Source organism: Oryctolagus cuniculus, chromosome 6, assembly GCF_051225735.1.
Source record: "Oryctolagus cuniculus isolate XC-2025 breed Fujian yellow rabbit chromosome 6, ASM5122573v1, whole genome shotgun sequence".
NCBI lineage: Eukaryota > Metazoa > Chordata > Mammalia > Lagomorpha > Leporidae > Oryctolagus > Oryctolagus cuniculus.
Genome location: NC_142872.1, coordinates 43,688,298 through 43,710,828, shown reverse-complemented (window position 1 = coordinate 43,710,828; position 22,531 = coordinate 43,688,298). Strand labels below are relative to the sequence as shown.

The window sequence follows — 22,531 nt, the reverse complement described above, 5'->3', positions numbered from 1 at the left end:
AGCCAGCTTTAGTCTGGCCAGCTCCAGCTGCTGCAAGCATTCATGGAGTGAACCCGTAGATGAAACATCTCTCTCTCTCTCTCTCTATCTCTCTCTCTTTCTCTCTCTCTCTCTTTCTCTCTTTCTTTCTCTCTCTCTGCCTTTCAAATAATTACAAGTAAATCATTAATTTTTAAAATAAATTACCTCGTTCTGAGTCAGGCTTGTAACTGAATATTTCCCATTTCAGTGAGTGATAAAGTAGTTTAAGTCTTTGTTGGTGTCTACCTCCATTTGAGTTCACCTGGAACATGGAACATCCCAACTACCTTAGGTCTTCATCATTCTAACAGTAAAGCTGTTTTCATATACAATCACGTCAGTGCCTTCCTATGCTATTAGTTCAGATTCTCATACATCAATCCTGAAACCCAGTAGCATTCTACAGAACTCACAAGTTAAATGAATTTATTTCATTCTATTATTCCAACAGTAAATAAGCCTTCTCCCTGAGAAACAAAATCCATTGTGAAGGTGACAAAAAGTCTTTGTGGTCTGTAATGATCCCTTATCCATCTTATACCCTTTTCCTCTGGGTTTTTGGAGTTGGCACTTGGCTTCTCTCCCTCTTTTCATTCAGACACAGGACAGGAAGAAGCACTGAGCCCAGTGCAACCCTGTGCAGACTATCTCATGGAGGGAGAAGCAGTGATGCTTCCAGGGCACAAAAATACTTCCTGCAGAAGTACAGTGAAGTCTTCACTGTTACCCAAACTCAATCAATGGTAAGCCATGGGAGCTGGATTAGTGGATCAAACACCTGTCTGTAGCTTGCAGCTTTTCCAAAACCATGGGAGATTATCACAGCATTACATGTTCCCGGTGCAAAAAAAAAAATTTCCAGAGGAGACCACAAATATCCAATCTTGCCTCATCTAGCAGCAAGTAGCCTAAGAAACATCCTACCACAAGCCTCAAAGAATATAGATTTGTTCCTGCTTGAGTCCTGTGGACCAAATCTTTAATCCCCTATCAGGAAATTCCAGTTTCACAAAAGACGTGGATGCACATCTTCTAAGCTCAGAGATTCCTTGGAAATGGCTCCAAGATTGTTCCCACTAAGGAGAACAGGGTGCCGTCCTGTTCAGCTGCATGTAAACATTCTACTTTTCCTCTCTCACAACGGGTCACAACGTGCATCTGTGTTGTCGCTCCCCCTCTTCGTGGAGGAATGACACAGGACCCTGCGCTGTTCTTCTGTCTGCTCGGCCCTCCCCGGGTTTGCTGCTGGTTCTTCCCGGGTTGGCTACTGTCCCTTCCACCTCCGTGGAAGGGCGGTTCCCCCTGGCCACTTTCCCCACTTCCACAGGGGAGTGGCACACCGCCGGCCGGCTCTCTCGGGGGCTGCACAGGCGTTCCCCTTAGATGTTCCCCTTAGATGTTCCTGGTGCATGCCGTCTCTCTCCTCCTTTATAGTCCTCCTCCGCCAATCCTAACTCGGCTGCCCACACGCCGAGTACGCTGCTCTCCTCCAATCAGGAGCAAGTCCTACAGTTTATTGGCTGAACTGGAGGCAGCTGTGTAGAAGCTGTTTCCTCCTCTCCCAGCGCCATATTGTGGGAGAGCAGATGCATAGAATAAGTCTTAATTCCAGTAACTTAGTCTAGTCCGAGTTGCTCCCCACACTGTGTGTGTGTGTGTGTGTGCGCGTGCATGCATGCGTGCGCACATCCATGTGTAGTTGGGATGTGATGATGTTTGATTCATTTATGTATTTATGCCATAAATATTTAAAGACACTGCGTGCCAGGAATATGTGATACATGGAAATTTGCCTCTGATGTCAACAGTCACCTGCTAAAGTCCCTGTATGCTCAGAATTCACAGAATGGAAGGAAACAGTGAGCATGTGAACAGGTCACATAATAAATAGAGATGCAGGAAACGGAGGAAGTGCTGAGAGCAGAGAGAGGCACACCCACCTCAGGTTTGGGAAGAGAGGAAATGTTTTCCAAGGAAGGTGGCTTCCGAGGCGAAATTCGGAGGATGAGAAGAAGCTGATGATGGCAGAGAAAAGTTTACAGGCACCGGGAATGGCATGTGCAAAGGCCCAGGAGAAGGGATAACAGGAATAACTTGGAGAAACTGCAATTATTTCAGTCGGCATGGGAAAATGATTATGCAGCTGGGGCGTACAGAGGAATGTGGCTTGGAGAACAACAGGACTCAAATCATCAGGAGACTTCTGGTATCCATTAAGGAGGCAACCTTCTTCCTTAAGAAAACCCTGCCACGGTCCCCCATAGACAAACAGCAAACCCATCTGGCTAAGTTTAATACAAATTTAATGCAGTCAGTGAGTGAACTGAGAGGACTGGATCTCATACTGGATCCTGACGCTTTGTAGAAACAGAAGTTACAAGTGGACAAACACAAAGTGGGTAAGTACTTTTGTCCAAGGATAAGATAAGATGAGAAAAAAGCTGGACCCTCATGTCTCCACACTGTGATCTTAGCAAGGAAGACACTGTACAAGTCCCACCCCTGGTTTCTCAGTCATGAGCCCCACTCACCCCATCCTTGCCTCATCGCAATGAGAACAGCCACCTGCAAAAGAGGTTCAGCAGTACACGGAGCAAGGCTCGCTCTAAGAGCTGGGAGTGGGACCAGGGATGCAGCAGGAGAATGCAGTAGAAAGTGGAATGGGTCAGAGGATGAACTCAGTTCCACAGGCCTGTGGTCTTTCCTAACGACTTTGGTCACTATAGTTCATACACCAATGTTCAGCCTTCACATCGTCCCATTCGTCCTGATGTTTGCAGGAAAAAAAAAAAAAAAAAAACCAGAGGAATCAGGTGAGTAAGCTTCCCCAGATAATCTTCTTTTCTCAGTTTTACAGATCAGGGAACCTGGATTCAGAGAGGTAAATTAACTTGTCCAAGTTGCACAGTCAAATAAACAGCAGAGTCAGAATACCAACCCTGAGAAGTTAGACTGCCAAGTACATGCTGTCAAGTCTTCTGGATCACCACAGAGGATTTCTTCCCAGAAGCTTGAAATACTACACAGGTGATTTGTATGGCCTTACCCCCTTGGGATTGTGTGCATGTCTGCGGCCTTTGGAACACTGGCATAGGCCACATCAGATAATGCCACTTCTATCTTCTACCAAGGACAGACTTAAAATCCCAAGCATGGCCTTGTGTAAACTCTATGCCGTCTGTCCTGACCCACTGCTCCAACCTCTCACGCCCTCTTCCCAGCTCAGGCATGCCACCTCCTCTGGTGCTCTCCCAGTCCTGGTTGCCAACATGCAGGCCACTCTACCTGCGGGCTCCTCCTGCTCTTCACACTGCTCACTCCTCCCCTTCCAGGCCACAGAGGCCACCACCCCAGAACCTTGGGAACAACCCAGTATAAATGGTTCCTGATGCACAGCAACTGCATGTTGCTTTATTTGGATATCGTTTTCTGATTCCCACCCTGTTTCCAAAAGGCAGCCTCCATGAGTTCCTAGCCACACTCGGACCACCATTTGGTACCTTGCAGAGGATAAATAACCATGTTGAATGAACAAATAAATGTTGAAGTGAAAGGGATTAATTTCATATGGTGATCATGTTTTAAGTCCTCACAGCATTTCAATTTTTTTACACAATTGCAAACTCCAGTACCCAACCTTTCCCAGGATTCCTTTGTCCCAAAAATAATAACCTCTCTACACATTCTGCAGACCACTCCCTGCTGGAATCCCTGGACAGCATTGATGGCGAGCTCAGGGCTGAGTCAGCAAATCCTTCCCTTGGTCCCCACCTTTATCTCGGAGCTGCAGAAAAGCAGAGACTCCCAGGCCTTCCCACTCATCCATGTGCCAATAAACATGATAAAGATGAAATCTCTTTGTGCCTAGGGATGTGATGTTAAACAATGCCATTTGCATTGCTACAAGTATCCCTATGAGAGAACCTACTCCAGTCCCTGAAGTCACTACAGTAAGTACTATCTGTATGCACTAACAGCACTATTGACTACAAGGGATGAGTCCTTTCTTAAGAGTGAAAGGATTCTCTAAAAGATAAACAGTTATTGGCAAGGAGCCTGCTGCTGGTTGATTTGAAAGGGAATGTTTTACAAATTATTTTCAAACTAGAGTTGTAATTCCTTAGGGTACATGAGACCAAATTTGGTGAAGAAATAGCAGAAAACCTTAATGTCTGATTAAAACAAAAACCAAAGTGGGCATTCTCAGTCAAAAGGATGTTAACTTATTTTGGAGGATTCCTTGACTCACTAGAGTAAGTTTAGTGCTTCAGAATTTGAAAAACTTCTGGCTAGAGGCCACAGAAAAGGGAAAATGTGTTGCTGCCCTGGATGCGTTGATGGAACTGGGGTCTGGAAACTGAACTAGCACCAACTCAGGATCTAGAAATCGTGCGATCAAGGCCTGGGACAAAGGGCCCCAGAGAAACCTTCTTAGCAGCAGAGGCTCTTGCCTGGGAGTCACCCAAAAACTGTGCAGTGTGAGTGAAGCAATGAGATGTGATAGGAACGTTAAAGGCCAAGGGTACAGAGACACAAAGAGTTAGTGCTGTTTTTCCTCTGATGCAAAGACGCTTTCTGGATTTTGAAAAAGCATCACCAGAACTCCACGCAAAGCATAATTGTAAAAGAACAGTTGTGTAATCCACAGAACATTTGTAGAGAGCCATAGGTTAGGGCCAAGAAGGCCTCTTGGGTTCCCCTTGAGTTCGTTGAATAGAGCAGGTGGCAGAGGATGAGAGAGGAGAGCTGTCTTCCTCTCTCTGTGAGAACCAGTAAGAAGCTTTTAACTGGAGAGGGGTGCTGGAGAGCTTCGCGAAAGTCCTTCCGGTTAACACGACAAGTAGAAGCAGTGGTCATTTGTAACAGTCGAAGCATGATCATGTATGTTTTTTCTAACTGCACCCAACTAGTCCTTGCCAGTAAGATGAGAATTCCACTTGACAGGCTAGTTTGGCAGACAAAACAGGATGATGTTTATATGAGACCTGAAATTTTGCCCAAATTTAAGAATGCAGTGCGTGGCAGCTGCTATTATCAGAACTAGGATTACTGCAGAGGTTGGTTATCCCTAATCCAAACATCCAAAAAGTTCTAAAATCCAAAACATTTTAAGTGTCAACATAACATCATAAGCAGAAAAGCCCACACTTGACCTCCCATAAGAAGGCATGGTCAAAATGCAGGCACACTAAAATTATTGTATACAATTATCTTCAGGTTGTGTGTACATACAACATAAAAAATTTCACATTTAAACTTGGGTTCCATCCCCAAGATATATCATTATGCATATGTAAATATTCCACAATCCAAAACACTTTTGAGCTTAAGCACTTTGGATAAGGGATATTCAACCCTATAAGCTGTCCCAGATGGGGTTTCTGGGGCCAGAGATTGGCAAATCCATTATCAGAGTGTGCTTTAAAAGCCAGTACCTGTGGAGGGAGGAGAAGAAACATCATGGGACAGAGGGAAGTCGAGCTGTCACCATTCCCAACAAAGGTCTCAATCCAGCTGGCGCCACGGCTCACTCGGCTAATCCTCCACTTGCGGCGCTGGTTTTAGTCTCACTTGGGGCTCCGGATTCTGTCTTGGTTGCTCCTCTTCCAGTCCAGTTCTCTGCTGAGGCCCGGGAAGGCAGTGGAGGATGTTCCAAGTGCTTGGGCCCTGCACCTGCATGGGAGACCAGGGGAAGCACCTGGCTCCTGGCTTCGGATCGGCGCAGCGCGCGGGCAGTAGCAGCCATCATTGGGTGAACCAATGGAAGGAAGAGCTTTCTCTCTCTCTCTCTCTCTCTCTCTCTCTCTGTCTAACTCTGCCTGTCAAAAAAAAAAAAAAAAAGTCTCTGTCAATCCTATGGTCTCTGTCAATCCTATGGAGAGCTCCAGACGAGGTTGGCTCCACGACCTTATCACTGACTGGCTCTTTCTACCCTCACACTGATGAGTAGCTATTTTTTAAAAGTTTATTTTATTTTCATCCACTTGAAAGAAGGAGACAGAGACAGAGACAGATAGAGAATATCCCATGTGCTGGTTCACTCCCCAAATGCCCACAGCATCCAAGACTGGGCCGTGCTAAAGGCAGGAATTCAGAACCCCACCAGGTCTCAAGCACTGGAGTCATCATCTACTGCCTCCCGGATGCACTGGCAGGAAGCTGAACTGGAGTCAGAGGAGCCATGACTTGAACAAAGCACTCCAAAATGAGACGCACACATCACAAGCAGCAGCTTCCCCACCCCCCACCACAATGCCAGCCCCTGTGAGTCATTATTTTGGATTGTCCTTGAAGGAAGCAGACCCTGTGTAAGGCAGTTTTCTCCAGCTGAGGCCACCCCCAAACAGAGGTTCATTTTTTGGAGCACATCCAGAAGCTGGGGAGTACATCATTCATTGCAAGAGGGACAGCTGGTTGCACTGTAGACCCTCCTACAGTTAGTCGATAAGAGGGCTCAAGTGACTGGCCCAAGGCATTAGTGGGTAAACAACAGTGCCGGAACCAGAAGTCATGACTCCTTCTGACCTAAGGCAGTGCTCTTCAAATCCCAAATCAGGTGGTATTTCCATTACTTATCATGCCACCAAGTCCTTTACCTCCTCTGGTGCCCTACAAATCAAGGAACATCTGCTTAAAGCACTTGCCATGTCTTTTCCTGACAATCAGGTTGCTACACTTATTCAATAAGGAGAAGAAATAGGGAAAGGGTTTTTCTTTTCAAATTTTGCTTACTCTTATGATGGTGTTCAAATTTTTACCTTGCTACTCCCATTTGCAACACATACACACCCTGTAGACCTCAAAAGTATCTGTTTAAATGAAGACTTCAACCACAGACCCACCAAATCTCTACAGATGAGACACAGACTGGCATCTGCCTTTCTCAGAAGCACTTCAACTGAGCTCAAGCATAATAAATGCTACAAACCTCCTCTGTAAATTCAGCACACACTGGCCTGAAGTTATGATTGGGGAATGTATTTAGTAGGGTGGCTAAGTCGAGTGCTTAAGGTCAATGGCAGGCTTTTGCACTTGCTCCAGTTCCGGCTCCTGACTCCAGTTTCCTTCTAAAGCAGTCCCAGTGAGGCACGACTGATGGTTCAAATAACTGAGCTGCTGCTTCCCAGAGGCCTGGGTTGTGTTCTCAACTCCCTGTTTCTTTCTGGGCCCAGTCCTGGAGATTATGGGCATTAAAGAGTAAACGAACAAATAGGAGGTCTGTCTATGTACCTACCCACCTATATACCTATCTGTATCTCTATGTCTGTGACCATCTGCCTCTCTCTAAAATAAATAAATTTTAAAGTTGTGATTACATTTTATTTGTTTCTGTAAACAAAATTATTCCCCCAAAAAATTTATTGAACAAAAAAGTTCTCAATTTAAAAGACATCCTGAAGGGGCCAGTGTTGTAGCACAGTAGACAAAGCCACCACCTGTGATGCCATCATCCAATATAAGCGCTGGTTCATGTCCAGGGTGCTCCACTTCTGATCCTGCTACCTGATAATGGCCTGGGAAAAACAGCAGAAGATTGCTCAAGTTCTTTGGCCCCTGTACCCAGTTGGAAGACGCAGATGAAGCTCCTGGCTTCTGGCTTCTGGCTTGGGCCTGCTTCAGCCCTGGCCATTGTGGCCGTTTAGGGGCTGAACCAGCAGATGGAAGATTTCTTTTTCTTTCTCTCTCTCTCTCTCTCCTTCTCTTTCTGTAGCTCTTACTTCCAAATAAATAAATTAATCTTATAAAAAAGAAGTAAAAAAGACATATTAGAGATTATTTAACCTTTATTTTTAAGAAGAAAAAAAATCGAGACCAGAGAAGATGAGTAAGCATGTGGTCATAAAAAGGTTAAGGACCAGACCCAAGCTCCCATTCAAGACTTTTTATTGCTATAACAAGCTTTCCCTTTAAAGAGGATTCAAATAACCTGGTATTAATGAAAAGAACAATTTAACAAAATGGTTAGGGTGAGCACTTGGTCTAGTGGTTATGACGCTGATTGGGAAACCCACATTCGTATGAGAGTGCCAAGATCTGAGTCCTCGGTGTGCTCCCAATCCTAGCTTCCATCTAATGTGCACTCTGGGATGCGACAGGTGATGCCTCACGTGCTAGAGACCCTGCTGCCCACCTGGGAGACCCACACTGGGTTCCCGGCTCCCGGCCTTGTCCTGGCCCAGCGCTGGATGCTTTAAGCACTTGGGGAATGAGCAAGCATGTAAGATTCTCTCTCTCTCTCTCTCTCTCCCCCCCCTCTCTCCCTCTCTCCCTCTCTCCCTCTCTCTTTCTCCCCCTCTCAAATAAATTAAATAAATAATTTTTTTAGGTTCCAGGACCATTTTTAAAGTCACAAAATGTCAGAATGCAAAAGACATCATTTACTTTGTCATAAATACCTCAGCATATCACCTACAACCCTCCCCAGCTCGTGTATCTTGCAATATTCAAGATGCTGGAAGCCTGCTTATCTGAACTTGGTTTACCCTATGGAAAGAGAAATTCTGAAAGCCATCCCAGCCAAAAGAAATAGCATTACCCTTCTACAGTTGAAAACAGACTTAAAAAACCTACTTTATTTGTACTCAGAAGTAGACTCGGCCTTTGATTTTGTTCCTTAAAGAAAAAGAGGAGAGACACTTCAGGGCATGACATTTCAGATAATTTTTTTTCATTTGAAACCTCTCGGGCTTTGATTAATGACAACAATAATGATGATTATAATGATGATCAAAAATCAACTTACACTTTTCTCTTTAATATTCCCCACATGCTGTGACTCAAATAAACATGAAATATGAAAGATGTGGCTGCTTCTATTGGCATCTGTGGTCTCCAAGTCCCCAAGTGGCCTGTGGTTAATTTCATTTATAGTAAATTCAGGAAGTAAATAAACTCTTAATTTGGGTGCCTATGAAAATATGGCAGGCTGACATGCCGTCACAGCCAAAAATCTGCCTCAGCTGGTATTCTTGCCCATTAATTCCATTAAAACTTGCTAAACCAGGAGCCCTGCTTAGAGTGAGATGCAGAGAGCTTCTGGTTCTGTCCAGGGAGACGATCTGGGTTGGTGGGGAGAGGACTGGGAACTCAGCCAAGAAGTCAGGATGCTCTCAAGGCTGTGTTTCTGGTCTCTGCCAACACATGGCGTACATTTCAAAAACACTTTTTCTCTCCTGATGCCTCAAGTACTTTGCCCACTGCTGGATGATTTTCATACCTGAGACTTGTTACCTGAAAATAGAGGTGCTATCAAGACACACAGCCGTGTAACAATCGAGGGGTGTGTCACAAGTACACTCTAACAAATATAAGGAGACAAACATTTGTTAAAGAGAGTTCATTCCACATTGTCCCCATAACCTGGCATTCCTGACGATTTCTCAGAAGAGCAAGGCATGGGCTTATTTATAGATACAAAAGAATAAATAAGTAACACTTAACATACATGTTAGCTATGTAAGTATTTTTCCAAACAATGTTGCTCACTTATAATATATTTTAATAGAGAAGTACAGCTGAGAGAGGTAACTAATTTGTCTGGGATTCAAAAGCTACATAATTTGAACCTGGGCCTGCCTAACTTCAGAGCCCAACCCTCTGAATCATTCTAGGCACACAGCCACTTGAATTTCATCTATCATGTGTGACACAGCAGAAAGTCAGTCAGAACACCTGCCGCTGGAACTGCGAATCTGGAGAATAAAGAAATGCAGTAAGCCCCACCTGCATCCATCCTGTTCAACTGCTAGTTCCTATCCCACTGGACCTTGGCTAGGGAGTTTCAAGTCTGCCAAGAAAAGCAGCAGACCTCCTGGGGTATGTTGGCAGGGCTATGAAAAAAAAAAGTTGCCCAAAACAAGTGAATTCAGCCCTCCTTGGCAGAGGTAAAAGACTTTCCTTCTGCCATTAATGGGGCCCCAGTGACCAGTGGGTCCTCCGTAAGAGTGAATTTCATGATACATCTGGACTTGTGGGACAAACACTTGCTGAAAAGACCTGGGTCAGGGATGCTGCAGTCATCCTGTAACCACAGAAAACAGGCATAAGAGAAGAGCCAAGAGAAAAATGGGCCAGAAAGACAAATTGAGGCCAGATGAATGTGCTGTTTTACTCCTGTATCCCGTGTGGCAAGAAACACCTTCTCCCATCAGTACTGCTCAATTATATAGCCCCATTAAGACTTTTTCTGCCAAAGGAAGGAAGGAAGGAAGGAAGGAAAGAAGGAAAGAAGGAAAGAAGGAAAGAAGGAAAGAAGGAAAGAAGGAAAGAAGGAAAGAAGGAAAGAAGGAAAGAAGGAAAGAAGGAAAGAAGGAAAGAAGGAAAGAAGGAAAGAAGAGAAAGAAAGAAAGAAAGAAAGAAAGAAAGAAAGAAAGAAAGAAAGAAAGAAAGAGAAAACAGACAAACCCTCAAGTCAAACCACTGGTCATTTCTAACCAAAAGAGACCTAACTTCTTCAATGTAAAAGTGACTCACAAAAATTCTGAGTGTCCTTCCCAAGGACATGAATCTTTTAAGGGATGAGTAAGTCCATGAACAGATTCCTAATACCCAGCTCACAGCATATTCTACTACACCCCATGCCTTTGACCGGCTGGCATCAATAAAAATGCCTTCCTCCTTTTCAAACAGGAGGGGTTTAAATGCTTTCTGACCTGGCATCACATATGCAGTGGCCCAGACCTTAACCCATTGTGTTTTTGTCTGTTTCAGACAAGAGGGCCACTGGACATGATTTCCAAGTGTGAAGTGTCAGAGTATCTTTAATTATCTCACTGACATGGAGGAATGACCCTCAGCACCAGAGCCATGCAGCCAACTGTCCCCGCAGTGTGGTTTCTCCAGCATAGCCACAGACAGCTTCTAAATTTAAGCTCCAACTGCCTTCTAATTGGGTGGTTAAGTATTGTTTCCCGCCCACTCTTGCTACTAGCTTAGCCTCAGGCTACTAATTACCAGCAAGACAGGTCAGTTGTGAGGCTGCAGCAACTCCATCATTTCTGACATTCTCACACAATGACAACCTTGCCCTTTTCCTTTGAGTGAATCTGGGTTAGCCAGGGTTTGGCTTCATTTTCATGAATTCAGGATACCCAGTAGTCCTATCCGTGACTTAAATTATTTAGCTGGAATGTTCTGCAGCTCAAATGTGGCTGTCTGCTCAACAAGTAATTATTTATTCAATGCCTGTTCCATGTCTAGCCTTCTGCTAGGCCCTGAGTAGAAAAATAGGGTTAAACAGACCAAGGTCTTGCCTTCATGGACTCTGTCATCCAATAAAAGAGATAGATAATGACCTAATGAAGAATCACAAAAACATAGAAGTAAATACAAATTGTGTTCAAGGCCAAAAAGGGAAAAGAAAAGAATGCTATTAGAAGCAAATTTAATTCAGCTGGGGGAGACAGGTCAGAATGGCCACTCTGAAGAAGTGACACTCACACTGAGACCTGACTAATGAGAAGGTGCTTCATATTAGTAGGAGTGAGGAGCCCGGGAGTCCAGAAATCGAACAGCTGTGGAGAAGGCACAGAGGCACCAAATGCTACTGATGCATCTGGATGACTGAAAGAAGCTGGACTTTAATGAGGACTGAAGGTGAAGCTGATGGGAGAAAGGGCCTTGTAGGCCATATTCAGGAACTGTGATTTTATTCTGCTGTCGTCAAAGGTTGAGACAGTTTATTCACACGTTCTCCCTATCACTCAGACAACAGTTTACCAAGCATCTGCCATGGCTGGGCACTATCCTAGGCATCAAGAATACATCCTCTCTCTCTCTCTCTCTTACACACACACACACGCACACACACACACTAAATCCTTGACTTCTTGAAGCTTATTTTCTGCAATAATGACTAATAAACATTTTCTTATGTCTCCCACAATTTTTAAATGATCTCTTTGATTTTTCTAGGCAGTTCTTGCATGGATCTACAGGGGACATAGAGAAACATGGATGCTTTCCATGCTTCAGAAAGAAGCCATTCTTCTTGATGTCCTTTTCAGAAGGTTTTTCTCCTGGGTTTTGGGTAGTTTCACCTTGTTTTTGTTATTGGCCAGAGCAGTAATGACTTTGCATGTCACCATTATTTCATCTCCCCTCCCACATTGTGAGAGACTGGCTAAAGCTGAACTACAGGCTATTGCCCAGAAATGACCAGAGCTGAGCAGTACTTCTGAGACTCTTTGAAGCAGGAAGCTATGACCAAGGATGCATGCTGGATACAGCCCTGAGTGGAAGAATACATACAGAGATGTATTTGTGTTTAGCTGATTCCTCAATCCTCCTTACTAACACATTCTTTTCCCCTAACTAACTAACTCCATTTCCAACATTTTCCTTCTCTCTCACCACTTAACATTGCAGGTGTGCCTGTACACACACACACACACACAGAGAGAGAGAGAGAGAGACCTTTAAACAAGTTAATCCAGGAAACCTGGGCTCCATAGAGCCTGGAATGCACAGCCGTAACAATCCATCTTTTCTCAAGCTGTGACCGAAAGATCAGGTTAGCAAAAGCAGCAGGGAGTGAAGAAACATCCTATTCCTGTGCAAATTCTTACCCAGACAGACAGGGGGAAGCCCAGGAGTTCTCATCATTCACAGATGACTCCAAGTTTTGCTTCACTTCTCTCACCATAAGAATTCACTTATTCAACCCAAGGAAAACCACACAACCTGTCTGCTCTTTTTTCCATAATTAGGGGTTGATGGGAACCAGGGAACCAGAGACCAGTCCGTGATCTCTAAAAGCCCTGCTCACACTGAGAGTCCAAGAGAGGAAGGATGTATGGTGACAAGAGATGGTAACAGGCCATATCTAGGTTCAAATACTAGCACTAGCAAATAATTATATGTTCATAACAGGTGGCTTAGTCTCTTCATCTTAGTTTTCATCATGTAGAAAATGGAGACAATGACACTTCATCTATTTCTGTGAGCATTCAACGGAGCAACAAAGTCAAGTCGCTGGCACAGACCTGGTACATGCTAGTGTACAACCTAGTGTTATGGCAATGGTAATGATGATTGTGATTTTTTTTCTTTTTCACCTTTGCTATTAGAACCTGCAGGGCATATTGTAAACATAAAAGATAAAGATTACAGACTAACAAGTCCATCCTCTCTAAAAGTGAATTTTAATTCACCTTAATCACTATTCAAGACATGTTTCCTTAGCTGAGGACACACAGAATGCCAGCCTGGATCCCTTATGTAAGTGTAGAAATCGCTATTCCCACAAGGAGCAGAAGCAGAACACCCACACTCTAGTTCTCCCAAGCTTAGTCAACACGCAAAAGCTGGGCTTGTCAGAAACACCTCTTGATCTGTCCCTGGAGATCATTCTAACCTAAAGTTAATTTGATGCCTCTGGGGGAGAGGACAGGGAGGGAAGAGGTGGAGAAACTGGCATCCAATACCATCTCAGAATTTCATCCTGTTTTAAACTTGCAACCTAATAAAAGCAGTAACCTCTTGAGAAGTAACTTGCAGAACTACATTATTCCCAAATGGCAGAAAGGACACTGAAGACTTAGTGAAGCAAAATGTACTCTTCAGGATTGGTGATTATGATAGACAAAAGACAACTCCCTTGCCACTCTCCCTATTCTAGTTACTGTTTCCTTGCTAACACTCATCTTTGCCCTTTTTGGATGTGGCCCTCCTAACCTCATTTTTAAGTATTCTATTTGGAACACAAATCAGTAAAACAAAATATGCATTCTTTGGATGAGGGAAGGGGAAGAGACTGAATTCAAGTTTTTTCTCAATCAGCCATCAGCTCACAAAAGCAGAGATGATACAAGCAGAAGCACTGAGAATGTCAAGGTATATGTCTGTTACTGAATGAGAATGGCACCGCTTTGAAGGGAGGCATGACACATGAGAGGGCTTCTCTTCTGAGTTCTGGAGCATACTCAGATCTGGGGAGTTTGTCTTGCTGGTTGTGATGGCTGCTGTCTTCCTAGAACAATTCCTCTCCTCACTTTGTTCTAGCAAGAAGCCCTACGACTCTGATTACAGGGAAGGAATTTAATCTTCATCAAGCCAGGACTGGCCACATATAGTTGGCCCATGGTTAGATTTGTGACCCTCGTAGGGCAGAGTCTTTCCCAGGGATCTTTTAAAGGGGCTCATGGAAAAAACCTTTTTTTCACTATCCACAAAGCCTGAGTACGTCCCTGCAAAGGCACAGGACAATATCCTTCAGCAGGGGATCATGGGTAAATGAAGCTGATCCCTGGGAGAACATTCTGAATCTTATGTGAGAGTGGATTTGAATGCCAGCAGGCCCTGATCTGGAGGCCCTGACCTACAGCTCCTTAATTCATTAAGGGACCAGCTCTTCCCTAATCTAAAGAACCTGAGTACTTAACACTTGGAATTCCACAAATCCCAATATAGTTCCATCACAAAATAGACCAAGCTGTAGCCTGACTAATCCTGTAAGCTCATAGGAAATAATGGATGTCTCTTCTTTAAAATCTCACTCACTCAAAAACAATATAATTTAAAGTAGCAGGAAATAAACTGTTAAAAACTACTGGGGGGAGGCAGCATTGTTGTGCATTGGATCAGCCACCGCTTGCCAAACCAGCATCCCATATCAAAGTGCCAGTTTGTGCCCCAGATGCTCTGCTTCTGATCCAGCTTCCTTCTAATGCACCTGGATAAGAGCAGAAGATAGCCCAAACAGTTGGGCCCCTACCACCAAAGTGGGAGAACATGATGGAGCTCCTGTCTCCTGGTTTCAGTCTGGCCCAGCTCAAGCTATTGCAGCAGTTGCAGTCATCTGGGGAGTGAGCAAGTGGACAGAAGATATCTCTCTCTCTCCCTGCATGTTTGGATGTGTGTGTGTTTCAATCATTCATGCGTTTGCTTGCTCTTCCATTCAAAAAATAAATATTTTCAACCTACTTGGTGATAAATTTGATAAAAGATACAAATCTATACACTGAAAAACAACAAAACCTTGCTAAGAGAAATTAGGAAGACCTAAATAAATGGATATATATACACACACACACACACACACACATACTGTTCATAGGTGAGAACTCAATTATAAAGATATTAACTCTTCCAAAATTAATACATAAAACACAATTCTAAAAAAATTCACCATATTTTTTGGAGAAATTGGAAGACATACTCTAAAGTGCACATGGAGATGCAAAGGACCTAGAATACCAGAACAAAATTGAAAAACAAAAACAAAGTTTAAAGAGGTATATTACCTGATTTCGAAACAGATAAAGCTATATGATTTCTCAACCTCACAACATGACATTTTGTACTGAATAATTCTTTGTTGTAGGGGGGTTGTCCAGTGGATTATAGGATAGTTAGCTCTACTGATCTCTACCTGTTAGATATAAATAATGACCTTTCTTTAGTTGTCATAACCAAAAATGTTTCCAGACATGGCCATGTGCTCCTTGGGTAACAAAATCTCACCCTGTTCAGAGACACTGAGCTATACTAATAAATAAAGTGATATAATGGCATAGAAATGTACAGGCTGATGGAATACAAATAGTACATCAAAAAGTAGACGTAAACATTAATGATCACTTGATTTTTGATGATGATACAAGATAATTCAATGGAAACAAGTCTACAACAAATGGCATCTTACAATAGGATATCACAGGCAAAGAAAAGGAAAAGAACCCAGGTTCATAGTCATACTACATATAAAAATTAACTAAAAATGAATTCTACACCTAAATAAAAAATAACAATTCTACACTCCAGAAAACTTCCAAAAGAAAACATAGGTGAAAATATTTGCAATCTTGAGTTAGGCAAATGTCTTTTAGTTATGACATTGAAAGTATGATCCATAAAAGAACAAAGTGATGAACTGAATGGCATCAAAATTTAAAACTCTGCTCTTCAAAATACATTGCTACAAACACAAAAAGGTAAGAAAAAGAAGGTAAGAAACCTTTTCAAATCACTTCTCTGATAAAAGAATTAATGCAGAAAATAAAAAGAAATCTCAAAGGTAATAATAAAAAGCAAACAACCCAATTAAAAGTAGGTAAATTATTTGAATAGATACTTCATCAAAGAAGTTAGGTAGATGGGAAATAAACATATGAAAAGATGTTCAACATCACTAACTATTACAGAAATGGAAATTAAAGCCACAATGAAATACTACTAGAATGGCTAAACTTAACCAACACTAACCCTATCAAGTGTTGATGAGTTTGTGGAGAAAATAAAACTCCTATATACTTCTGCTGGGAATGGAAATTGGCATAATAACATTGGGGGTGAGTTGAGTGATTTCTTGAAGCAAGAGATACTCTTCTAATGTATTAATTTTCTAGGGCTGCTATACAAAAGTCCCTTGAATGGGGTAGCTTCAATAACAGTTTATCATCTCACTGAATCAAAGTTCTTGCTGAGGGCTGAGGGCTCAGTTGTTGATTCAGGCTGACAGCTCCAGAAAGACTCTGTTTCAGGCCCCACCCCTGCATGCCTGTGGTTTTCTGGCATTCTTTGGTGTTCTTTGGCTTGCAGAAGCATCACCCCAATCTCTCTGCCTTTATCACCACACATCATTCCAGTGTGCATGTTTGCATGCCAGTTTTCCCCTATGATACCCACCACATTGAATTTTATCTTTGTGATGTCTGTAAAGACTCTAATTCCAAAAAAGAGGAACCACACATTACAACTCCAATGTATCAATTGGGGAAATACTATTCCACCTATAACAAACGTCTAGCCACCACATTCACAGGCATTTACTTGGAAGAAATAAAAACAAACACCCATATGCTCAGCCACATTATTCATTATAGCCAAAAATCAGAAACAACCAAATGCCCATGAACAAGTGTATGGATAAATAAATTGTGATGTATCTATACAACACATTACTATTTAACAATAAAAGCAAATTAGTTATTGATCTATATAATGATATAGGTGAATGTCAAGATAAATTATACTGAGTAATAGAAAACAAACAAAGACTAATGCATCTGGCCAGCGCCGCAGCTCACTAGGCTAATCCTCCACCTTGCAGCGCCGGCACACCGGGTTCTAGTCCCAGTCGGGGCGCCGGATTCTGTCCCGGTTGCCCCTCTTCCAGGCCAGCTGTCTGCTGTGGCCAGGGAAGTGCACTGGAGGATGGCCCAAGTACTTGGGCCCTGCACCCCATGGGAGACCAGGGTAAGTATCTGGTTCCTGCCATCGGATCAGCATGGTGTGCCGGCCGCAGTGCATCGGCCGCAGCGGCCATTCGAGGGTGAACCAACATCAAAGGAAAACCTTTCTCTCTGTCTCTCTCTCTCACTGTCCACTCTGCCTGTCAAAAAAAAAAAAAAAAAAAAAGAAGAAGAAGACAACAACGACGACTAATGCATCAGGGCCAGCGCCTCGGCACAGTAGGTTAATCCTCCACCTGCGGTACCGGCATCCTATATGGGTGCCAGTTCCAGTCCCAGCTGCTCCTCTTCCAATCCAGCTCTCTGCTGTGGCCTAGGAAAGCAGTAGAAGATGGCCCAAGTGCTTGGGCCCCTACACCCACATGGAAGACCAGGAAGAAGCACCCGGCTCCTGGCTTCGGATCAGTGCAGCTCCAGCTGTTGCACCCATTTGAGGAGTGAGCCTACAGAAGGAAGACCTTTCTCTCTGTCGCTCCCTCTCACTGTCTATAACTCTACCTCTCAAATAAATAAATATTTTTTAAAAAAAAGACTAATGCATCTTTTGTGATTTGATTTATGAAAAAAAAACTCAAGAAAATGTAAAACAATTTACAGCAACAGGAAGCGCTGGGTGGCAGGGATTGGGGGGAACAGCCAAGAGAAAGTGAATATAAAGGGAACAAGGAAACTTTCCATCGTGACAGATTTGTTCACCACCTTGATTGCAGTGATATAGTTTTATGGGTTTATACATATGTCAAAACTTATCAAACTGTACACTTTAAATATGTGTGGTTTGCACGTCAGTTATACCTCAACCAAGATGCTTTTTAAAAAACCCAAGAGTTTGTACATAAAGAAGGCTCCTGGTAATACAAACAATAAGAAACTGTCATGCTAACTGGATGATTTTAAATGGCAGTTAGGACACTTCCAAGAAATACCACTCCATCATTTAAAGCAAGACATTGATGTTTCCGCAGTATTTTTTTTTTTTTATCTTGGGACATCATCCAAGATTACATAAAGGAAATACTGCCATCTCTAAGAGGTATGGTGTTTTAGGCTGGAGGAAGGATACATGCAGACACTGACTACCCTACATAACTAAAGTGGAAAGGGAAACTGCACAGGGTTTCAGGATAACATGCCCCACCAATGCCATCTCAGTTCAGTTATTCGACACACATATACTGAGCTCAAAGAAGTGCCTCAAGCTCTGGATGTGTTGATGAATTAGACAGCTCCCTATCTGTAAGGAGCTCCTAATCTAATGGGAAAAAGGCAGAGGCTGCACATTGTCAATTTATCAGAATTCTGTTTGATGAGACTCTGATACACCAGTGGGTACTAAGTGCTGGGAGCACAAAGGAGGGGGTAAGCCTGTCAATTACAGCTAATTTGGCATATAAATCACCAGAATATAAATCTGTCACAAGTAGATCAATGGCCAGGCTGCCCAGGTCAGCATTTTGCACCTGACTGTAATATGTAACAGGGAATGTGAAGGAGAAACACGTAAGTATGCTCCTTGGTGTTAGTAGGAAATGTGTGACTTCCCCCCCGTATTCTAGGGTCTTTATCATCTGTGCCTTAAAATTTAAATTTATCCAAGTTACATGGAGTCTGAAAGGTAGATTAGAATGATATAATTAGAGCATACACAATCAGTGGTAATCTGAGTAAGATTAATTTGGACTTGTTAATTCACTGAAATCCACTTAGTCAAACAAACCAATGTTTACAACTTGCAGGAGACCAACCAATTGATTTGCTATCTTCTTTTAATTATTGACTGCTGCTGGATGTAGCACAGCAGAAGACAGCATGTTATTTTCCATTTTTCAATAATTTTTTAAAATTTTTAACTGACACTTAAGTATCATACAGATTTATAGAGTATCATGTGATATTTTGATATTTGTATGCATTGTACAATGTTCAATTGGGGTAAACATATATCTCTTAAAATATTTATCATGTGTCTACTGTGACATTCAAAGTTCTTTTTATAGATTTTTTGTTTTTTGGAGTTTTTTTTTTTTTATTTGAAAGGCAGAGTCTCAGAGAAAGAGAGGGAGAGAGAGTCTTCCATCCATTGGTTCACTCCCTAAATGGCTTCAATGACCCAGGGTGGGCTGGACCAAAGCCAGGAGCTTCTTCTGGGTTTCCCACATGATTGCAGGGTCCAAGGACTTTGGTCATCCTCTGCTGCTTTTCCAGGCACATTACCATGGAGCCAGATGGAAAATGGAACAGCCAGGACTCCAACCAGGGCCCATATGGGATGCCAGTAAACAACCACAATTGGTGACTACAATTGTGCTCCTAACTTCTATGTGATCAACTTTTTTTTTTAAGATTTCATATATGAATATTTAATCAAAATCCTAATAAACAGAAAGGAAGTAGATGGAAGACAAGTACTAGAATCTTTCACCTAACTGCATAACACTTAGATCTGTTAATGGAGTTCTCTGACACTTAAATTCTTCATTGATATAAAAACAGTAACAGTACGTACCTTAAAGAGTTGACTTAGGGGGGCCAGCACAGTGGCATAGCGGGTTAAGTTGCCACCTGCAGGGCAGGTATCCCATATGGGCGCCAGTTCAAGACCCGGCTGCTCGACTTCCACTTCAGCTCTCTGCTATGGCCTGGGAAAGCAGGAGAAGATGGCCCAAGGACTTGGGCCCCTGCACCCACAAGAGAGACCTGGAAGAAGCTCCTGGCTCCTGGCTTTGGATCCATGCAGTTTCGGCCATTGAGGCCAATTGGGGAGTGAACCAGCGGTTGGAAGACCTCTCTCTCTCTCTGCCTCTTCTTCTATCTCTGTGTAACTCTGACTTTCAAATAAATAAATAAATCTTAAAAAAAAAAATAGCTGACCTAGGGATTTCAAAGTTAATGTATGTGGTCCCTAGTATATTTTTTTCATTAAAAAAAATAGTTACCATCATCCTCATCATCAGTAGTTACAGTACTGCTATCATTTTCATTTATGTTCTAGACGTGTTACTTGCTTTCTAGGCATGCCTTCACTGCTAGGACTTCTCACCCTTTGTGAGTTTACATTCACTAACCTGTAAGATGACAATAATGACAGCTACCCAGCAAATTAATTCAAAATATAGTTCTTTCTGATAGGTGCATGCCAGATAATAGCGATATAGAGATAGCTAAGATATGATTTCTTTTGTGTGGTTAAATGAGCAAAGAAATGTAGAAGCAAGTCTGATCAGTAATCATGTATCTAAAGTATTGCTTTTATTTGATCTATCTAAAGTATTGCTTTTATTTGATGACATTGTTAGGTGGGTCCCAACTGGGGGGTGGATATGGGGGGACAGCTTAAGGTAATCTTGACTCCAGGAGGCTTAAAGTTCTGGAGGGAATTTCAGGAATTCCAAGCCCAGGAAGTCCACCCAGCTAAATCTCAGAGAGGAGGAAGGGAGGAGAAAAAGAGGATCCACACCGATATCCATAAAAACTTCAATCTGAATGCACACTGGGCTCTCAGTCCTTTGATGAGATGCCTATCTGGTGTATCAGGTATCCTCTCTGCATTACTTCTCATTGTATTTGCCTAGCATGCTTACTGCTAAAAAATAAAAAAATTAAATGATAATGTGAGCTTAACATGTATTTAACATCATCTCATTTTGTATTAAAAAGTATATTTTCCAAAAATGTATTAACAGAAAAATGAAGTTCATCTATATCTTGCTTGAAAATACAATGCCAAGATTCTTTTTATACCCAAAAGGTTAAATCCAATTAGAAGAATACGTTTGATTCTCAAAACAAAACAAAACAAAAAGATATGATTCCTGAAGTCACGGCATTTTTCAGTCCAATAAGGACACTAGACAAGACACCTGTGATACAGAATGAAGGCACTATACTAAGTGACATCCTGGATGCCAAGGATCCATACCGGAGGGACTATCGGTAAGTGGTTGAGTACGGGACAGCTTCTTCAAAGGAGTTAACCAAGAGGGCCGATGTTGTAATGCAGGGACTTAAAGCCACTACGTGCAACACCAGCATCCCAGAAGCCCGTTGGAGTCCCAGCTGCTTCACCTGCACTTCGGAGAGCAGCAAATGATGGCCCAAGTACTTGGGCCCCTGTCATCCATGTAAGAGGCCCGGTTGGAGTTTCAGCATCCTAGCTTCAGCCAGGCCCAGCCCTAGCCATGAGAGTAAAGCCGTGGATGGAAGATTGATATCTCTCTCTCTTCTTCTCTCTCTGTCCCCCCACCTAACCCTCTCTCTTTCTGCCACCTGCCTTTCAAAGAAAGCAATCAATAAATCTTTTTTTAAAAAAGAAAGGAGTTATGGTTCTGGCAGAGGAAACATATATCCTGAGACACAAAAGGAACAAACATTTCATCATTTAGCAAATAAGGAGTTTTGTCTGACTGTAGGATAGAGATCCACAAAGGGAGAGATGGAAGAAGTATTGATGAAATAATTAGAGATTACACTAGAAAGGCCTCCTAAACCACCTGAAGCAGTGAGGACATTATCCTCAATACACAGCTGGTATTACAAATAAATGTTGGGGCCGGCACTGTGGCATAGTAGGCTAAGCCCCACCTAAGCGCCAGTATCCCATATACATGCTGCTTCACATCTCAGGTGCTCCTCTTCCCATCTAGCTCTCTACTTATGGCCTGGGAAAGTGGTAGTAGATGGTCCAAGTGCTTGGCCCCCATGCCCACGTGGGAGACCCCGAAGAAGCTCCAGGCTCCTGGCTTCAGACTGCCACAGCTCTGGCCATTGAGGCCATTTCAGGAATGAACCAGCAGATGGAAGACCTCTCTCTCTGTCTCTCCCTCTATCTGTAACTCTACATCTCAAATAAATAAATAAAATGAAAAAAGAAAGAAAAGAAAAAACTGTTATAATCTAACTTAAAATACTTAGCAATTATAAAACTCTATTCAAACATTGCTCTTATCATCAGATACACAAGGATTCAGCTTGAGCTATGTGCAAAGGATAGCCCATATCCTCACCCTTCTTTCTCTCCCTCTCTCTCTCTCTCTCTCCCTCTCCCTCTTCCTCTCCCTCTCTCTCTCTCTCTTGCTGTATCACACACAAACATGCACACACACTGTCATATGATTGCTTACAATTACAAACATGAAGTTCCAGGCCTGCTCATGTTCTTCAAGAAATTCAACAGGCCAATGAACTTAACCATCACTACATGGGGAAAACAGCTATTATCCATAGTTCTACTTTTACTGCTTTTATGTGATCAGAAACCAAGAACTCCTAGTGAGGCTGCTCTGTGTCTCCAGTTTTCCTATCCCTTGTGGTGAAGCAGT

At 42.7% G+C, this 22,531-nt stretch overlaps 1 long non-coding RNA gene across 6 annotated transcripts in view; it reads right to left on the bottom strand.

Annotated features, from left to right (window-relative positions):
* LOC149126128 (uncharacterized) overlaps nucleotides 1-22,531 on the bottom strand; it is a 119,195-nt gene that overhangs the window by 50,036 nt on the left and 46,628 nt on the right. For 4 of the 6 annotated variants that reach the window (XR_016236432.1, XR_016236438.1, XR_016236436.1 and 1 more), the window contains one exon: nucleotides 2,317-2,788. The exons of the other annotated variants lie outside the window; for them this stretch is intronic. This is a non-coding gene — a long non-coding RNA (uncharacterized LOC149126128). Of the gene's footprint in view, nucleotides 1-2,316; nucleotides 2,789-22,531 lie in introns of those variants that run through there. 6 annotated transcript variants of the gene reach the window in all.